General features: G+C 43.0%; 1 non-coding gene across 1 annotated transcript; it reads right to left on the bottom strand.

Moving 5' to 3' along the window:
• Nucleotides 1-2,531: 2,531 nt before the first annotated feature.
• Nucleotides 2,532-2,638, bottom strand: LOC147929594 (small nucleolar RNA R71). Its single transcript, XR_015579009.1, has one exon. It is a non-coding gene; the product is annotated as a small nucleolar RNA R71 (small nucleolar RNA).
• Between the last annotated feature and the right edge of the window lie 10,422 nt (nucleotides 2,639-13,060).

The raw sequence follows: 13,060 nt of genomic DNA, 5'->3' as shown, positions 1-13,060 counted from the left end.
TTTGCTTTGGAACATAGTCGGTTTCGACATGACTCCAAAGGCCACGACCTCCAAGGGCGGTTCTTGTGGTTCTTGTCCACAGCAGGTAGTTTGTTCCCTTAAGAACAATCGATGTAACGATGGGCTTGGTGTTTTCCATGGTTTGAATGTTATGGACCGTTGGACAAACCGTTTACCCGGAGAGTAAAAGAAACAAGAATGAGAAATCGAGTGAGAAGAGTTGAAGAATAAGAGAATCGAAGAGTTAAATTGTCAAGAACAACAACCTGGTTGTGATACCATGTTAGAATAAGCGGAAGACTTATGAGTTTGATAGAGTTTGGTAGAATAAAGTGAGAGAGAGATCGTGTAACAAAGAGAATGAGAAGTAGATTCTTAGTCTTCTCGAATAGAATACATAACAACATGTGAATACAGCTTAAATAGGTAAACCAACTAGGGCAACCTCTACCTCGAAATAGAAACAAGCGAAAGGGACATATAGAGAGAGAAGGGAGCGTTCCCAAGAGTGATGGTGACACCTCCATAGTCAACTTAGGCGCACATGTGACCCTTCCTCCCTCTTTTCTCCCAACGGTAACATAGGAAGGTTCTAGAGTACTGAATGGGCCATTGATGGACCGTCCTCCTTTTCTCTTCTTATGTCCCATATTACAATCGGCCTTATTGTGAAGCTGTACGGACCGGTGTCCGTACAGTACGGTCACCTTGATCAATAGAGAGGATCCTTTTGAGCATTTTTCTAGAACTTCTCTCAAGAAACAAAACGTGTTTAAGGCTTTGTAATTCGAATTCTCTATTAATCTTTCAAGTTTTTATAGTTTTACATCTCTCTTTTATGCTTTAGTTTATATAATCTTGTTAATCTCTCTTTAATCTCTTTTCATAATGTTGCTTATTGAATTTTCTGGGTTTGGGTTCTTGAGCTTCATGATTTCTGAGTAGCGTTCTTAGAGTTCTTGAGGTTGGGTGAGATCCATGAGGTTTTCTTAGTCTTTTCTAGGGTTTTGATATTTAAATCTTTTAGATCCCTTATGGATTAGTGTTCTTCATGCTAGCTTCTTTCTGATCATTTGAAGCTTGACCCGAGGCATTTCCACCCGAGAGGGCTTGGTGAAATGTCTGATCTAGCTAATACCAGAGATTTACGTGCCTAGCCTAAGAGATTAGTTGTCTAGGGTGTTTATTGACATTGATTGATTGGTTGTTAATGCCTGCCTTGTTATGCTTTGCTAAAGAGATTTAGGTCTGGAGGTAACTTGGCTTGAGGGTCTCTGTCACGAGAGTGGATTGACCTGTTGTTGAATCTTTCGTCTAGGGATAGCTTTGTTTAAAGTTTTATTGAATCTTTGTATTAAGACTAAGTTACTTCATGGATCATTGATACCCAGCCTCACGAGCTCTCTTTTATCATCTGTTTGCATCAGTTTACGTTTTGCTTGTTTCGCTTAGCTTTGCTTACTTTTGTTAGTCACTGCTTACTTTTGTTAGTCACTGCTTACTTTTGTTAGTCACTGCTTACTTTTGTTAGTCACTGCTTAGCTTTGTTAGTCACTGCTTACTTTTATTAGTCACTGCTTAGCTTTGTTAGTCACTGCTTAGTTTTGCTATTAGTTCTCCTTTTTTTTTGTTGCTTGCTCACTTAGGTTGTTAGAAAATCAAAACTAAGGTTCGCTTGACTTAGCTAGATTTGATTGCATCTTTTGTGGTTAATAGCTCATCCATTTGGTTTGACACCCTTTGTACTACAATGACAATTTAAGTGCTTAGGGAATTGAACTTCAGTAGAGAAGTAAAATCTTACTATCAATTTGGCGCCGTTGCCAATTGATAGTAAAATCTGTTACATTTAAGATTTCAGATCTCTTAAGATCAAGCTGTTTTTCTTTTATTTTTGTTTACTCACTTGTTGGCTGTCTATCTGTTTGCTACAGGAACACTCCTTCGACACACAGCTCGAGCAGTGCTGTTGAGTTCTCTCTTGCATGCAAACACGCTCCCAAGGCAGTCATAATCTCCTTTTCTGTGACGACGTCGATCGTTTACCCCGCGCGTTGAGACAGCAAAGGAATCAAGTCGGATTAGATCAACAAGATCACGTTGGTATGGATAACCAACAGCACGAACCTCATGCACCTGGTGCACAAAACAATCTGCCACGCCAACCACGACACATTGGCGCTGGTGATGCTCCTAACACCCACACGCAGCGTCAGGGAATTGTGCCTCCTTCCATCCCAAACAATAATTTTGAAATCAAGAGTAGTCTCATCTCTATGATTCAAGGCAACAAATTTCATGGCTTGCCGATGGAAGACCCTCTTGATCACCTGGACGAGTTTGACAGGCTCTGCAGCCTCACAAAGATCAATGGTGTCAGCGAAGATGCATTCAAGCTGCGCTTGTTCCCATTCTCTCTTGGTGACAAAGCACATCAGTGGGAAAAAGCTTTACCTCAGGGATCCATCACCTCTTGGGATGATTGTAAGAAGGCTTTTCTTGCGAAGTTCTTCTCTAACTCGCGGACTGCTAAGCTCCGCAATGCAATCTCCAGCTTTGCTCAGAAAAATGGTGAAACCTTCTGCGAAGCTTGGGAAAGATTCAAGAGCTCCACTACTAAATGTCCTCACCATGGTTTCAGTCAGGAATCCCTCCTTAGTACTCTCTACCGGGGCGTTCTGCCTAAGTTCAGGATGATGCTTGACACTGCAAGCAATGGCAACTTCCTGAACAAGGATGTTGAAGATGGTTGGGAACTTGTTGAGAACTTAGCTCAATCTGACGGGAACTACAATGAGGATTATGATAGGACTGTTAGGAGCAACAACGATATTGATGACAACACCAGGAAGGAAATCAAGGCTCTTCATGAGAAATTTGACAGGATTTTGTTGGGTCAACAGAAGCAGGTTATTTTTGTCTGTGAAGCTGAGCAGATACAGGTCCCAGATGGGGAGGTTGATCCAACTGAGGAGTTATGCTACATGCAGGACCAAGGTGGCTACAATAGAAGTTTCAACAACTACAGAGCTAACCCGAATCTCTCCTACAGAAGCACAAACGTTGCTAATCCACAGGATCAGGTCTACCCTCAACAACAACAACCTCAACAACAGCAGGCGCAGCAGCCGCACAAGACCTTCGTTCCTTACAACCAGAATCAGAATTTTACTCCAAAGCAGCAGTACTTTCAACCACAGCAGCAGGGCAACATGTGTGCACCTCCAGGTTTTCCACCTCAGGCACCACCTCCCGATATGACAACTATGCTTCAGCAACTTCTTCAAGGACAAGCAGCTGGTGCTCAGGATGTTGCCAAGAAGTTCTCTGAAGTGCAACATAATTTTCACGATTTGAACACCAAAGTTGAGGCACTAAACTCTAAAGTGAAGTACCTAGAGAGCAACCACGCTGCAACTTCTTCTGCAAAGCCTCAAGGCCAACTTCCAGGAAAAGCTATCCAAAACCCGAAAGAGTACCACCAAGCTCAAAGTATTACCCTTCGCAGTGGCAGAAAACTCCCATCTCAAACAGGACCTACTGCAATCACTGTGGACAGTGATGAACAAGATGGGGAGGACTTCTGTGAACCAGAGATTCAAGCTGAGCAGAAGGAAGAGGAAGACAAGATCCAAGTTCAACCAGAGTTACAAGCTAAACCCTCGACTGAAAAAGCAACAGTTCCTGAAGCAAAGAAGCCAGTGTTCATCCCACCTCCTTACAAGCCTAAACTTCCATTCCCAGGAAGGTTCAAGAAAGAGTTGGTGGCGAAGTACAAAGCGCTTTTTGATAAAAAAATGAAGGAGATCGAAGTGAAAATGCCTTTACTCGATGCTATTGCTCTCATACCTCAGTCCCACAAGTTTTTGAAAGATCTGGTATATGAAAGAATCAAGGAGACTCGGGGGATGGTGGTACTAACTCATGAGTGCAGTGCTCTCATACAAAGGAAGGCTGTCATGGAAAAGCTCGGTGATCCAGGATGCTTCACTTTGCCATGCTCCCTTGGTCCATTCGCTTTCAATAATTGTCTCTGCGATCTTGGAGCATCTATCAGCTTGATGCCACTCTCCTTGGCTAAAAGATTAGGATTCACGAAGTTTGAACAATACAATATCGCTATGATTTTGGCTGACAGGTCTGTGAGGTATGCTAATGGTATCTTAGAGGATTTACCTGTCAGAGTTGGAGATGTGGAGATTCCTACTGACTTCGTAGTATTGGAGATGGATGAAGGACCAAAGGATCCTCTGCTTTTGGGAAGGCCATTCTTGGCAACAGCTGGAGCAATCATTGATTGCAAGAAAGGTCTGATAGAGCTGAACCTTGGTAAGGACTTCAAGATGAACTTTGACATTAAAGATGTCATGAAGAAGCCTACCATAGAAGGGCAACTGTTCTACATAGAAAGGATGGATCAGTTGGCAGATGAGCTACTTGAAGAGCTCAATGAACAGGATCATCTTCAGAGTGCTTTGACAAAGAATGGTGAAGATGGGTACCTACACTTGGAAACTGAAGCTTATCAGAAGATTTTGGACTCTCACAAAGAGGAAGAAGGATCTGCAGTCTTTGAGGACTTGAAAGCTCTACAAGCAGTGAATGTCAAGTGTGCAGACCAAGCAGAAAATCAAGGTTTGATGCTTTCACTCGACCTGCAAAGCTCTACAAGCAGTCCTGCGCCTGATGACTGGACTGAACTCAAAGCACCAAAGGTAGAACTCAAACCTCTACCGAAAGGGCTAAGGTACGCTTTCTTAGGCCCTAATTCTACTTACCCTGTCATAGTAAATGCTGAGCTTAGCCATGATGAATTGGAAATGTTGTTAACTGAACTGAAAAGGTTTAGAAGGGCAATAGGGTATTCACTAGATGATATTAAAGGGATTTCTCCTAGTCTATGCACACATAGGATTCATCTTGAAAATGAAGCATACTCTAGTGTAGAACCCCAGCGTAGATTAAACCCAAACCTGAAGGAGGTAGTCAAGAAAGAAATCCTTAAGTTGCTAGATGCTGGTATTATCTATCCTATCTCTGACAATACATGGGTTTCACCTGTACATTGTGTTCCTAAGAAGGGTGGGATAACTGTAGTGAAAAACGAAAAAAATGAGTTCATCCCCACTAGGACCATTACAGGGCATAGAATGTGCATAGACTATAGGAAGTTGAATGCTGCATCTAGGAAATATCACTTCCCATTGCCTTTTCATTGATCAAATGTTAGAAAGATTGGCTAATCATCCTTACTACTGTTTCCTTGATGGGTATAGTGGATTCTTTCAAATCCATATACATCCAAATGATCAGGAAAAGACCACTTTTACTTGTCCTTATGGCACATTCGCCTACAGGAGAATGCCTTTTGGTCTTTGTAATGCACCTGCTACTTTTCAGAGGTGCATGACCTCTATATTCTCGGATTTGATAGAGGAGATGGTGGAGGTGTTCATGGATGACTTTTCTGTGTATGGCTCCTCCTTCTCCTCCTGTTTGTTGAATCTGTGCAGGGTACTTACCAGGTGCGAGGAAACAAACTTGGTGCTGAACTGGGAGAAATGCCACTTCATGGTGAGAGAAGGAATAGTCCTTGGGCACAAGATTTCCGAGAAAGGGATAGAGATTGATAAGGCCAAAGTTGAGGTTATGATGCAGTTGCAACCCCCAACCAATGTGAAAGATATCAGAAGTTTCCTTGGGCATGCAGGGTTTTACAGAAGGTTTATCAAAGATTTTTCCAAGAGAGCCTGACCTCTTACCAGGTTGCTCTGCAAGGAGACAGAGTTCATCTTTGATGATGAATGTTTGGAAGCCTTCAAGCTTATCAAGGAAGCTCTGATATCTGCTCCAATAGTCCAAGCACCTAACTGGGACTATCCTTTCGAGATCATGTGCGATGCTTCTGATTACGCAGTTAGAGCTGTTCTGGGACAGCGAATTGATAAGAAGTTGCATGTCATCTACTATACAAGCAGGACCCTTGACGACGCACAAGGAAGATATGCCACCACTGAGAAGGAGTTGCTGGCAGTAGTGTTTGCATTTGAGAAGTTCAGGAGTTACTTGGTTGGTTCAAAAGTGATTGTCTACACGGACCATGCTGCACTGAGGTACATCTACGCAAAGAAGGACACCAAGCCTAGACTTCTGAGATGGATACTTCTTTTGCAAGAGTTTGATATGGAGATCCTCGATAAAAAGGGGATTGAGAATGGAGTCGCTGATCACCTCTCAAGAATGCGGATTGAAGAGATGGTCCCCATTAATGACTCAATGCCTGACGAGCAACTAATGGTGTTTGAGACTCTGAATAAGAGTACATACGCCGGGTTAGAGTTGGAGATGGTTGAAGCACTGTCACTGAAGGAAGAAAAGTTTCCATGGTATGCAGACCTTGTCAACTACTTGATCTGTGGAGAGGTTCCCAAGAGTTTGGACAGCTACAACAGGAAGAAGTTCTTCCGAGATGTCAACCACTACTTCTGGGATGAGCCTTACTTGTTCAAGAGAGGGTCTGATGGTCTGTTCAGAAGGTGTATAGCAGAAGAGGAAGTACAAGGTGTGCTTGAGCACTGTCATGGGTCAACATATGGAGGACACTTTGCTGCATTCAAGACGGCCCAGAAAGTTTTACAAGCAGGTCTCTGGTGGCCTACTCTATTCAAGGATGCTCACACATTCATCACCAAGTGTGATGCTTGCCAAAGGATAAGTAATATCACAAAAAGGAATGAGATGCCTCAGAACCCAATCTTGGAAGTGGAAATATTTGATGTCTGGGGGATTGACTTCATGGGTCCCTTCAACCCTAAATCAAATGGCAACGAATACATCTTAGTGGCAGTTTACTATGTTTCTAAGTGGGTTGAAGCTATTGCAAGTCCCACCAACGATCATAAGGTTATCTTGAAGCTGTTCAAAAGCATCATCTTCCCAAGGTGTGGAGTACCAAGAGCTGTAATCAGTGATGGAGGAAGTCACTTTGTCAACAAGGTCTTTGATGGTATGCTGAAGAAGTATGGGGTGAAACACAAAGTAGCGACTGCTTATCACCCCCAAACCAGTGGGCAAGTAGAAGTCTCCAACAAGCAGATTAAGGGGATCCTGTCAAGAATTGTTGGGTTGTCTAGGAAGGATTGGTCTATGAAGCTGGATGAGACTCTCTGGGCTTACAGAACAGCTTACAAGACACCAATTGGAAGAACACCGTTTCAGTTGGTGTATGGTAAAGCATGTCACCTTCCTGTGGAGGTTGAATACAAGGCGCTTTGGGCTATTAAGATGTTAAATCTGAACATTGACAAAGCACAAGCCAAGAGAGTTGTTGATCTACATGAGCTTGAGGAAATCAGACTTGATGCTTATGAAAGCTCCAAAACCTATAAGGAGAGAACCAAGGCTTTTCATGACAAGAAGATTGTTGTGAAGGAACTAAAGTCTGGAGATCAAGTCTTGCTTTTCAACTCCAGACTTAAGTTGTTTCATGGCAAGCTCAAGTCAAGATGGTCTGGACCATTTGAGATTAAAGAGGTTTTGCCATACGGATCAGTAACTCTGCTGAACAAGGATGGTAGTGAATTCACAGTAAATGGACAAAGGGTCAAGAAGTACCTTGTAGATCAAAAGATTCCGGAGGGGTCCTCTGTGCCTCTCTGTGATCCTCCAAAAGCCTAGAAGAAACAGGAAGTCAAGCTTAGAGACTTAAAACAAGCTCACTTGGGAGGAAGTCCCATGTTTATCCCTGTATATATTTCCTTTCATTTCTATTTAGGTTGTTTTTGTTAGTTTTATGATTTTCTCAGGTTTTTAAAAGAAAAATCAAGTTCGTACACTATGTAGCTTGGCCCAACGCAGCGTGGTGATCGAGTTGGAGACGGAGTCAACACAAGTCAACAGAGCAGCATTGGATTCCTTCCCATTTTCGCACAGCTCCTAAAAGTGGGTAGAACACGTTTTAAATCTTGTCCACCAAACTAAAGCTGGGTTCCACCACATGTCTCCTCCAACTCCACCATGTCTCCCACAAGACAACACAAAGCTGTCTCCTCTCACCCATCAAGTCGAGCTCTATCATCTCTCCACTATAAACAAAAGACTAAGTCACACTCTTCTTCACTCAACTTTGCATATCTCGTCTCTCTCTCTAAATCGTTTAAGCTTAGCCATACATTTCATCAACCTTAGCTTTTGCGATTCTTGCTCTCTCTCAAGTTCTCTAAGCTTCATCTCTGTTTCTCACCATGTTTAACAAGCTTAGATGGAAACCCAAGTACTTTCCTTGCGAGATGATTTCGCTTCATTGGCGGAAATTAAGAGCTCGATCGAGCTCGTTATTTCTGGTTACGCGTTTTTCTGTTCTTATTTTCGGTCAAGCTCAAGTTCTTGTTAAGTCCCTTCTAAGTTTGTTTTAACTTCACACTTAGAGAGAAAAAGCTTGAGATGAATTACTAGGGATGAAAGAAACCATGATTCGCAATTTTTTTTTTTAGAGCTCGATCGAGCTCATCTTTTTTGGCTTCGCGTTTCAGTCGAGCTGTATTATTTTCGTCGTGCCATGTTTCTCTGTTTCTTAAGCTTGAGCTCTGTTTTGTTGCAATTAGTGTCTACAAGCTCGGTTGAAATAGCATTTAGAAGAGAAAGCTTGAGAATCGCCGCTAGGTTGATAGAAGAAGCGGTTTTGGTCTTCGCATAAAGGAGCTCGATCGAGCTCCACCTAAACAGCTCTAACACTTTTTCATTCCTATTCTTCGCATTGCAGTACCAAGCCACTTGACGCAGAGCTGGCTAGAAGCATCACTGACAAGAGGCGGAGATACATTGAGGCAGAAGAGGAAGAAGAGGAGGAACCACCAGTGGTTGAGGCAGAAGAAGAAGCAGAGGGTTCGCGTCTGACACGAAAGGAAGCTGCAGCCAAAGTAATAAGGCTAGCCAAAGCTAGAGGGTCACGCGCTTCAGCCGAACCTCAAATAGACGACATACAAAACGTGGAGCCAGTGCAACCTTCTAGGAGATCACTGGATACAACAGCTCGACGAACAATTTATCCACGTCGGTCACTGTCTCACGATAGAAACCCATAAACTCAGGATCGAGTTGTTAGCTCTGGGGAGTCGTCACGTAGGAGAGCTGAAATAGCTCAAGGAAAAAGACCAGTGGGGCAAGTAAGGCAGATTCAGGAGGATTTAACAGATTCAGAGGAATACACACCGTCAGGGGAGCAGCTCACTCCACAAGACTACTATAACCTCTTCATGGAATGCGATTTCGCTGCAACAAGATACCCGCATCGCTCTACCATGCGCAGGCTTGGAATTAAAGAGGACGTTGAGCTCCTATTCAAAAACTGTGGTCTTGGAAATTTTATGAGGGGTAACCGTGAAGCATACAAAGATGAAACCTGCCAGTTCCTCGCTTCTCTCAACGTGTACTACTATGAAGAAAGCGATGAAGACAAGTCTGGGCTAGGCTATTTTACATTCACGATCCACGGAAAGCGCTACTCTTGCAGCATCACCAACTTAGAGAAGTTGTTTGGTTTCCCTAGCGGGACTGAAACCTGCCCCGACTTTGACGACAAAGAGTTGAAGGCACTTTGGAAAACTATCAGCAATGGTGGTTACACATCCTCGAAAAGTAAGAGCAACGGAATTAGGAGTCCGGCCATCAGATACTTTCACAAATGTGTTGCAAGCACTTTCTTTGCACGCCAAGCTACCAGGACAGTCAACGAGAGTGAGCTTCAGATGATTGATCTTGCTCTTCAGATCCTCCTCCCAACCACAACAGATGGCACGGTGCTTCGGGGAGACAGGTCAGACACACCTCTTTCCGTATATTTGTTAAGGCAGTTCCTAGCCTACCGCGATTGGGTAGTCAAAAACCGTGGGAAGAAGAATAACACGTTGACTGTTGGCGGGATAATCACTCCTATCCTATCCAATCGTGGTGTCCCCTTGCGCTCAGATCTTCATGAACCTCGCTCGTTGGATATGGGGTATCTGAAGAAAGCACTGTTTCTTGACCATGGAGTGCATGAAGACAAGCTTATGTTTCGTTTCCATCACCCACGCATTGGTGACGCTAGGGTCTTACTTCCTAACCCAACTCTCACTACGCTGGAGGACATTCACAACATCTGGTTCCTCCCAAACCCCGCGGATCTCCACTACCCTGAAGGCACTCAACCTGACACGGCATGAGCTGTTAACTCGCCTGACCCGCAGCCTATGGACATATCTGAAGAAGAGTCACCTCAGCAGTTCTGGTTCACACAGCCTCCTTCTCCTAAGCAGAGCAGGCACATGAAAGGCACCAACAGGAATATCAGCCTTCTGCAGCGATGGAACAAACTTCAGGATAAATCTTACAAAGCTCTGCGAGGAACGGTGAAGGAGTTAACAAATTCTGTGAAAGGATTGACGCTTCGGGTCACTAAACTTGAAGAGGGAAGAACTCATCCACCTCCACCCTCATCGAGCAATGTGCTCCCGAGAAGCAACTCGGCAAGCCTACTCAGGCGAGGCTCCAACCCAGCTGAACCCGCTAGAGCTAGTTCTTTTGAGCCAGCCAGAGCTAGTACCTTTGAACCGGCTCGAGCTAGTTCCTTCGAACCTGCCAGAACCAGTTCCTTTGAGCAAAACCAGAGAAAGCGCAGAGCAGTTAAACCACCATCAAGCTCAAAGAGAGGCTTCCCTGTTCCACTGGATCTCGAAGATGAACACGCCAGCTTGACCCAACACGATCCATCATCCTACCCTCCCACCGCTAGTTACACCCTGGAGAGCATGGAGCCCTACCTTGACTCCCAATTCTCCTAAACGGCCAAGTAACACTCCTCACTCATTTGTTTATACCATTGCATTTCATTTAGTTTGTTTTCTTTGTCTTTTGAACTCTCCTTCAAATTTTTGTTACACAAGGGACTGTGTAATTTAAGTTTGGGGGAGGGTTTGAGATGTATATAACTTGTTTTCTTTGTCTCTTATTTTCAAATTTTGCATCATTGAGTCTGCATACATATAAGGCATTGAAAACCCAAAAAATTTGAAATTTTTTTAAAATTTTCTAAAAAAAAAAAAAGAGTGTTCATATAGTTGTAGTTGCATTTTAGATTAAGTCTTGCTTTCTTTTTAGTAGTTTGTACATATGCAGTAGTTTGTGCATATGTGTTAGGGGTCTGTGATGAGTTTGCCTCGTGGACATGCTGATTTACTAGATAAATTCAATGCCCAAGTTATTAGTTGTCTAACGCATGATCTAGCGAACCTGAAGTAAAACCGCACCATGTTTAGAATTCACAACTCTGCATTCTTGTCTAGATGGAAACATGTTGCGATCTGATGCCTTCCCTATTTACTTGAACTTAATCTTGACTCATAATTATCATGTTTTAAGCACTGAATCTGAACTCATGGATACCAATATACATACTTGGATTTTCTTTCACCTTTATACCACTCTTGGCTAATCCAAGTAGCTGATTCCCATTATTGGAACAGTTTCCCCCACCATTAGCCTACCCTTCTTTCAAGCCAAAATTATCTCTGTGTGTGAGGCCTTATTTTTCGAAAGTGTTAGGTCTGAGCCGACAGGAATGGAACCTTGTGTAGTTCTAGTTCGCGTTATCCGGACTAGATAGGACTAGGTGGGAACTTGTTACAGGGGTTTGGGATTCAATGTGTGCAGAAAGGAAAAGAAAAGAATGAAAAGAAAGGATAAAGTCTCTAGGAGGGGTAATCTGTCTCTAAATATGAAAGTCAAGTAAAGGATTTGGGGAATGCAAAGTATAGAAAAAAAAAAAAGAAAGATGGTTCTAAGAAAAGAAAAGAAAGTTGTCAAAGAATGTATAGCAAAAGCTTTTGAAGTCTTAAGAAATAAGAAGGAAAAGAGGACCATAGTGTTTTAGAAAAGAAACCCCAAATCCGCTAGGCAAAATCAAAAAGAAACCTCTCCTGAGACTTGGTACAAAAGGGTGAATGGGTATGATCAAAAGAGCTAAAAGCTGAAGGGTAAAGTTAGGACAATCTGGGTGTAGAGAATTAGGAGTCAAATGCTTGGGTACTCTCGGGTAGACAAGGTTTTATTCCTGTATGCATTTGTTGGTCCTTACCTTTAGCCTTCTCCCAAAAGCTCAATCCATTTTCTTAAGAGAACCCTGATCAAAAACGATGAACCTACTCTAAAGGAGATCACCTTTATCTCCATCCTTTTCTTACCAAACCAAATGAGTTCATAGGCAGTGTTTAAGCTTGATTCACGGTTCCAATTCAATGAATGTTAAAGGGATAGGTTGATTTGAATGCATGTCAAAGTTGAAACAGAGGCTAAGGCGTGTAAGGAAGAGCATGGCCAAAGTTTTTAAGTAGGACTCTCTCTCTCTTTGCGTTTTACAATTACTAACTTGGACATTGATTTTACCTATTTTATCAGCATGTTTTGGTTCTGAGCCCCCTCCTTCAAACCTCTTCTTCAAGCTTAATCTTGATTATTTGCTTGAGGGCAAGCAAGAAATAAGTTTGGGGGAGTTGATGTATCTGCATTTTACTTGTTGTAGATCCTCATTTGCATTCACTTTAGCATCATTTCATCCTGTGTTTTTAGCATTTGCGTCTCATTCTTGCATAAATTCACTCACTTAGTAGTTTTCCATTAGCATTGCATACATTGTTGCATATGGAGTTGTTATCAGGTTTTGGAGAGCTTTTGGGAACACGAAGCTGAGCAGAGTGCAAGACGAAAGAGAGCTCGATCGAGCTGGGAATACGAAGTGAAGCAGAGGAAGTCAAACCAAGGCAGAATGACCAACTGAAGCGGAATCTAGCCTAACGCATGCAGAGCAGAAGACAAGGCGGAGCGACTGACACAGGAGGCAGAGCTCGATCGAGCTGATTAAAAGAAAGGACGGTCGAGCTGTCTGAGACAAAGAAGAGCTCGATCGAGCTGAAGTGGAACGCGAAACCAAAGCTAAACAAGAGGAGAAAGCATAGCTCGATCGAGCTGTTGGAAGCAGAGGAGAGCGAGATCGTGCTAAGCATCAACCGACTTAAAAATCGTTGAC

Source organism: Camelina sativa, chromosome 13 (genome assembly GCF_030686135.1).
Source record: "Camelina sativa cultivar CO46 ecotype springtype chromosome 13, ASM3068613v1".
NCBI lineage: Eukaryota > Viridiplantae > Streptophyta > Magnoliopsida > Brassicales > Brassicaceae > Camelina > Camelina sativa.
This window is presented reverse-complemented; position numbering and strand designations above follow the sequence as displayed.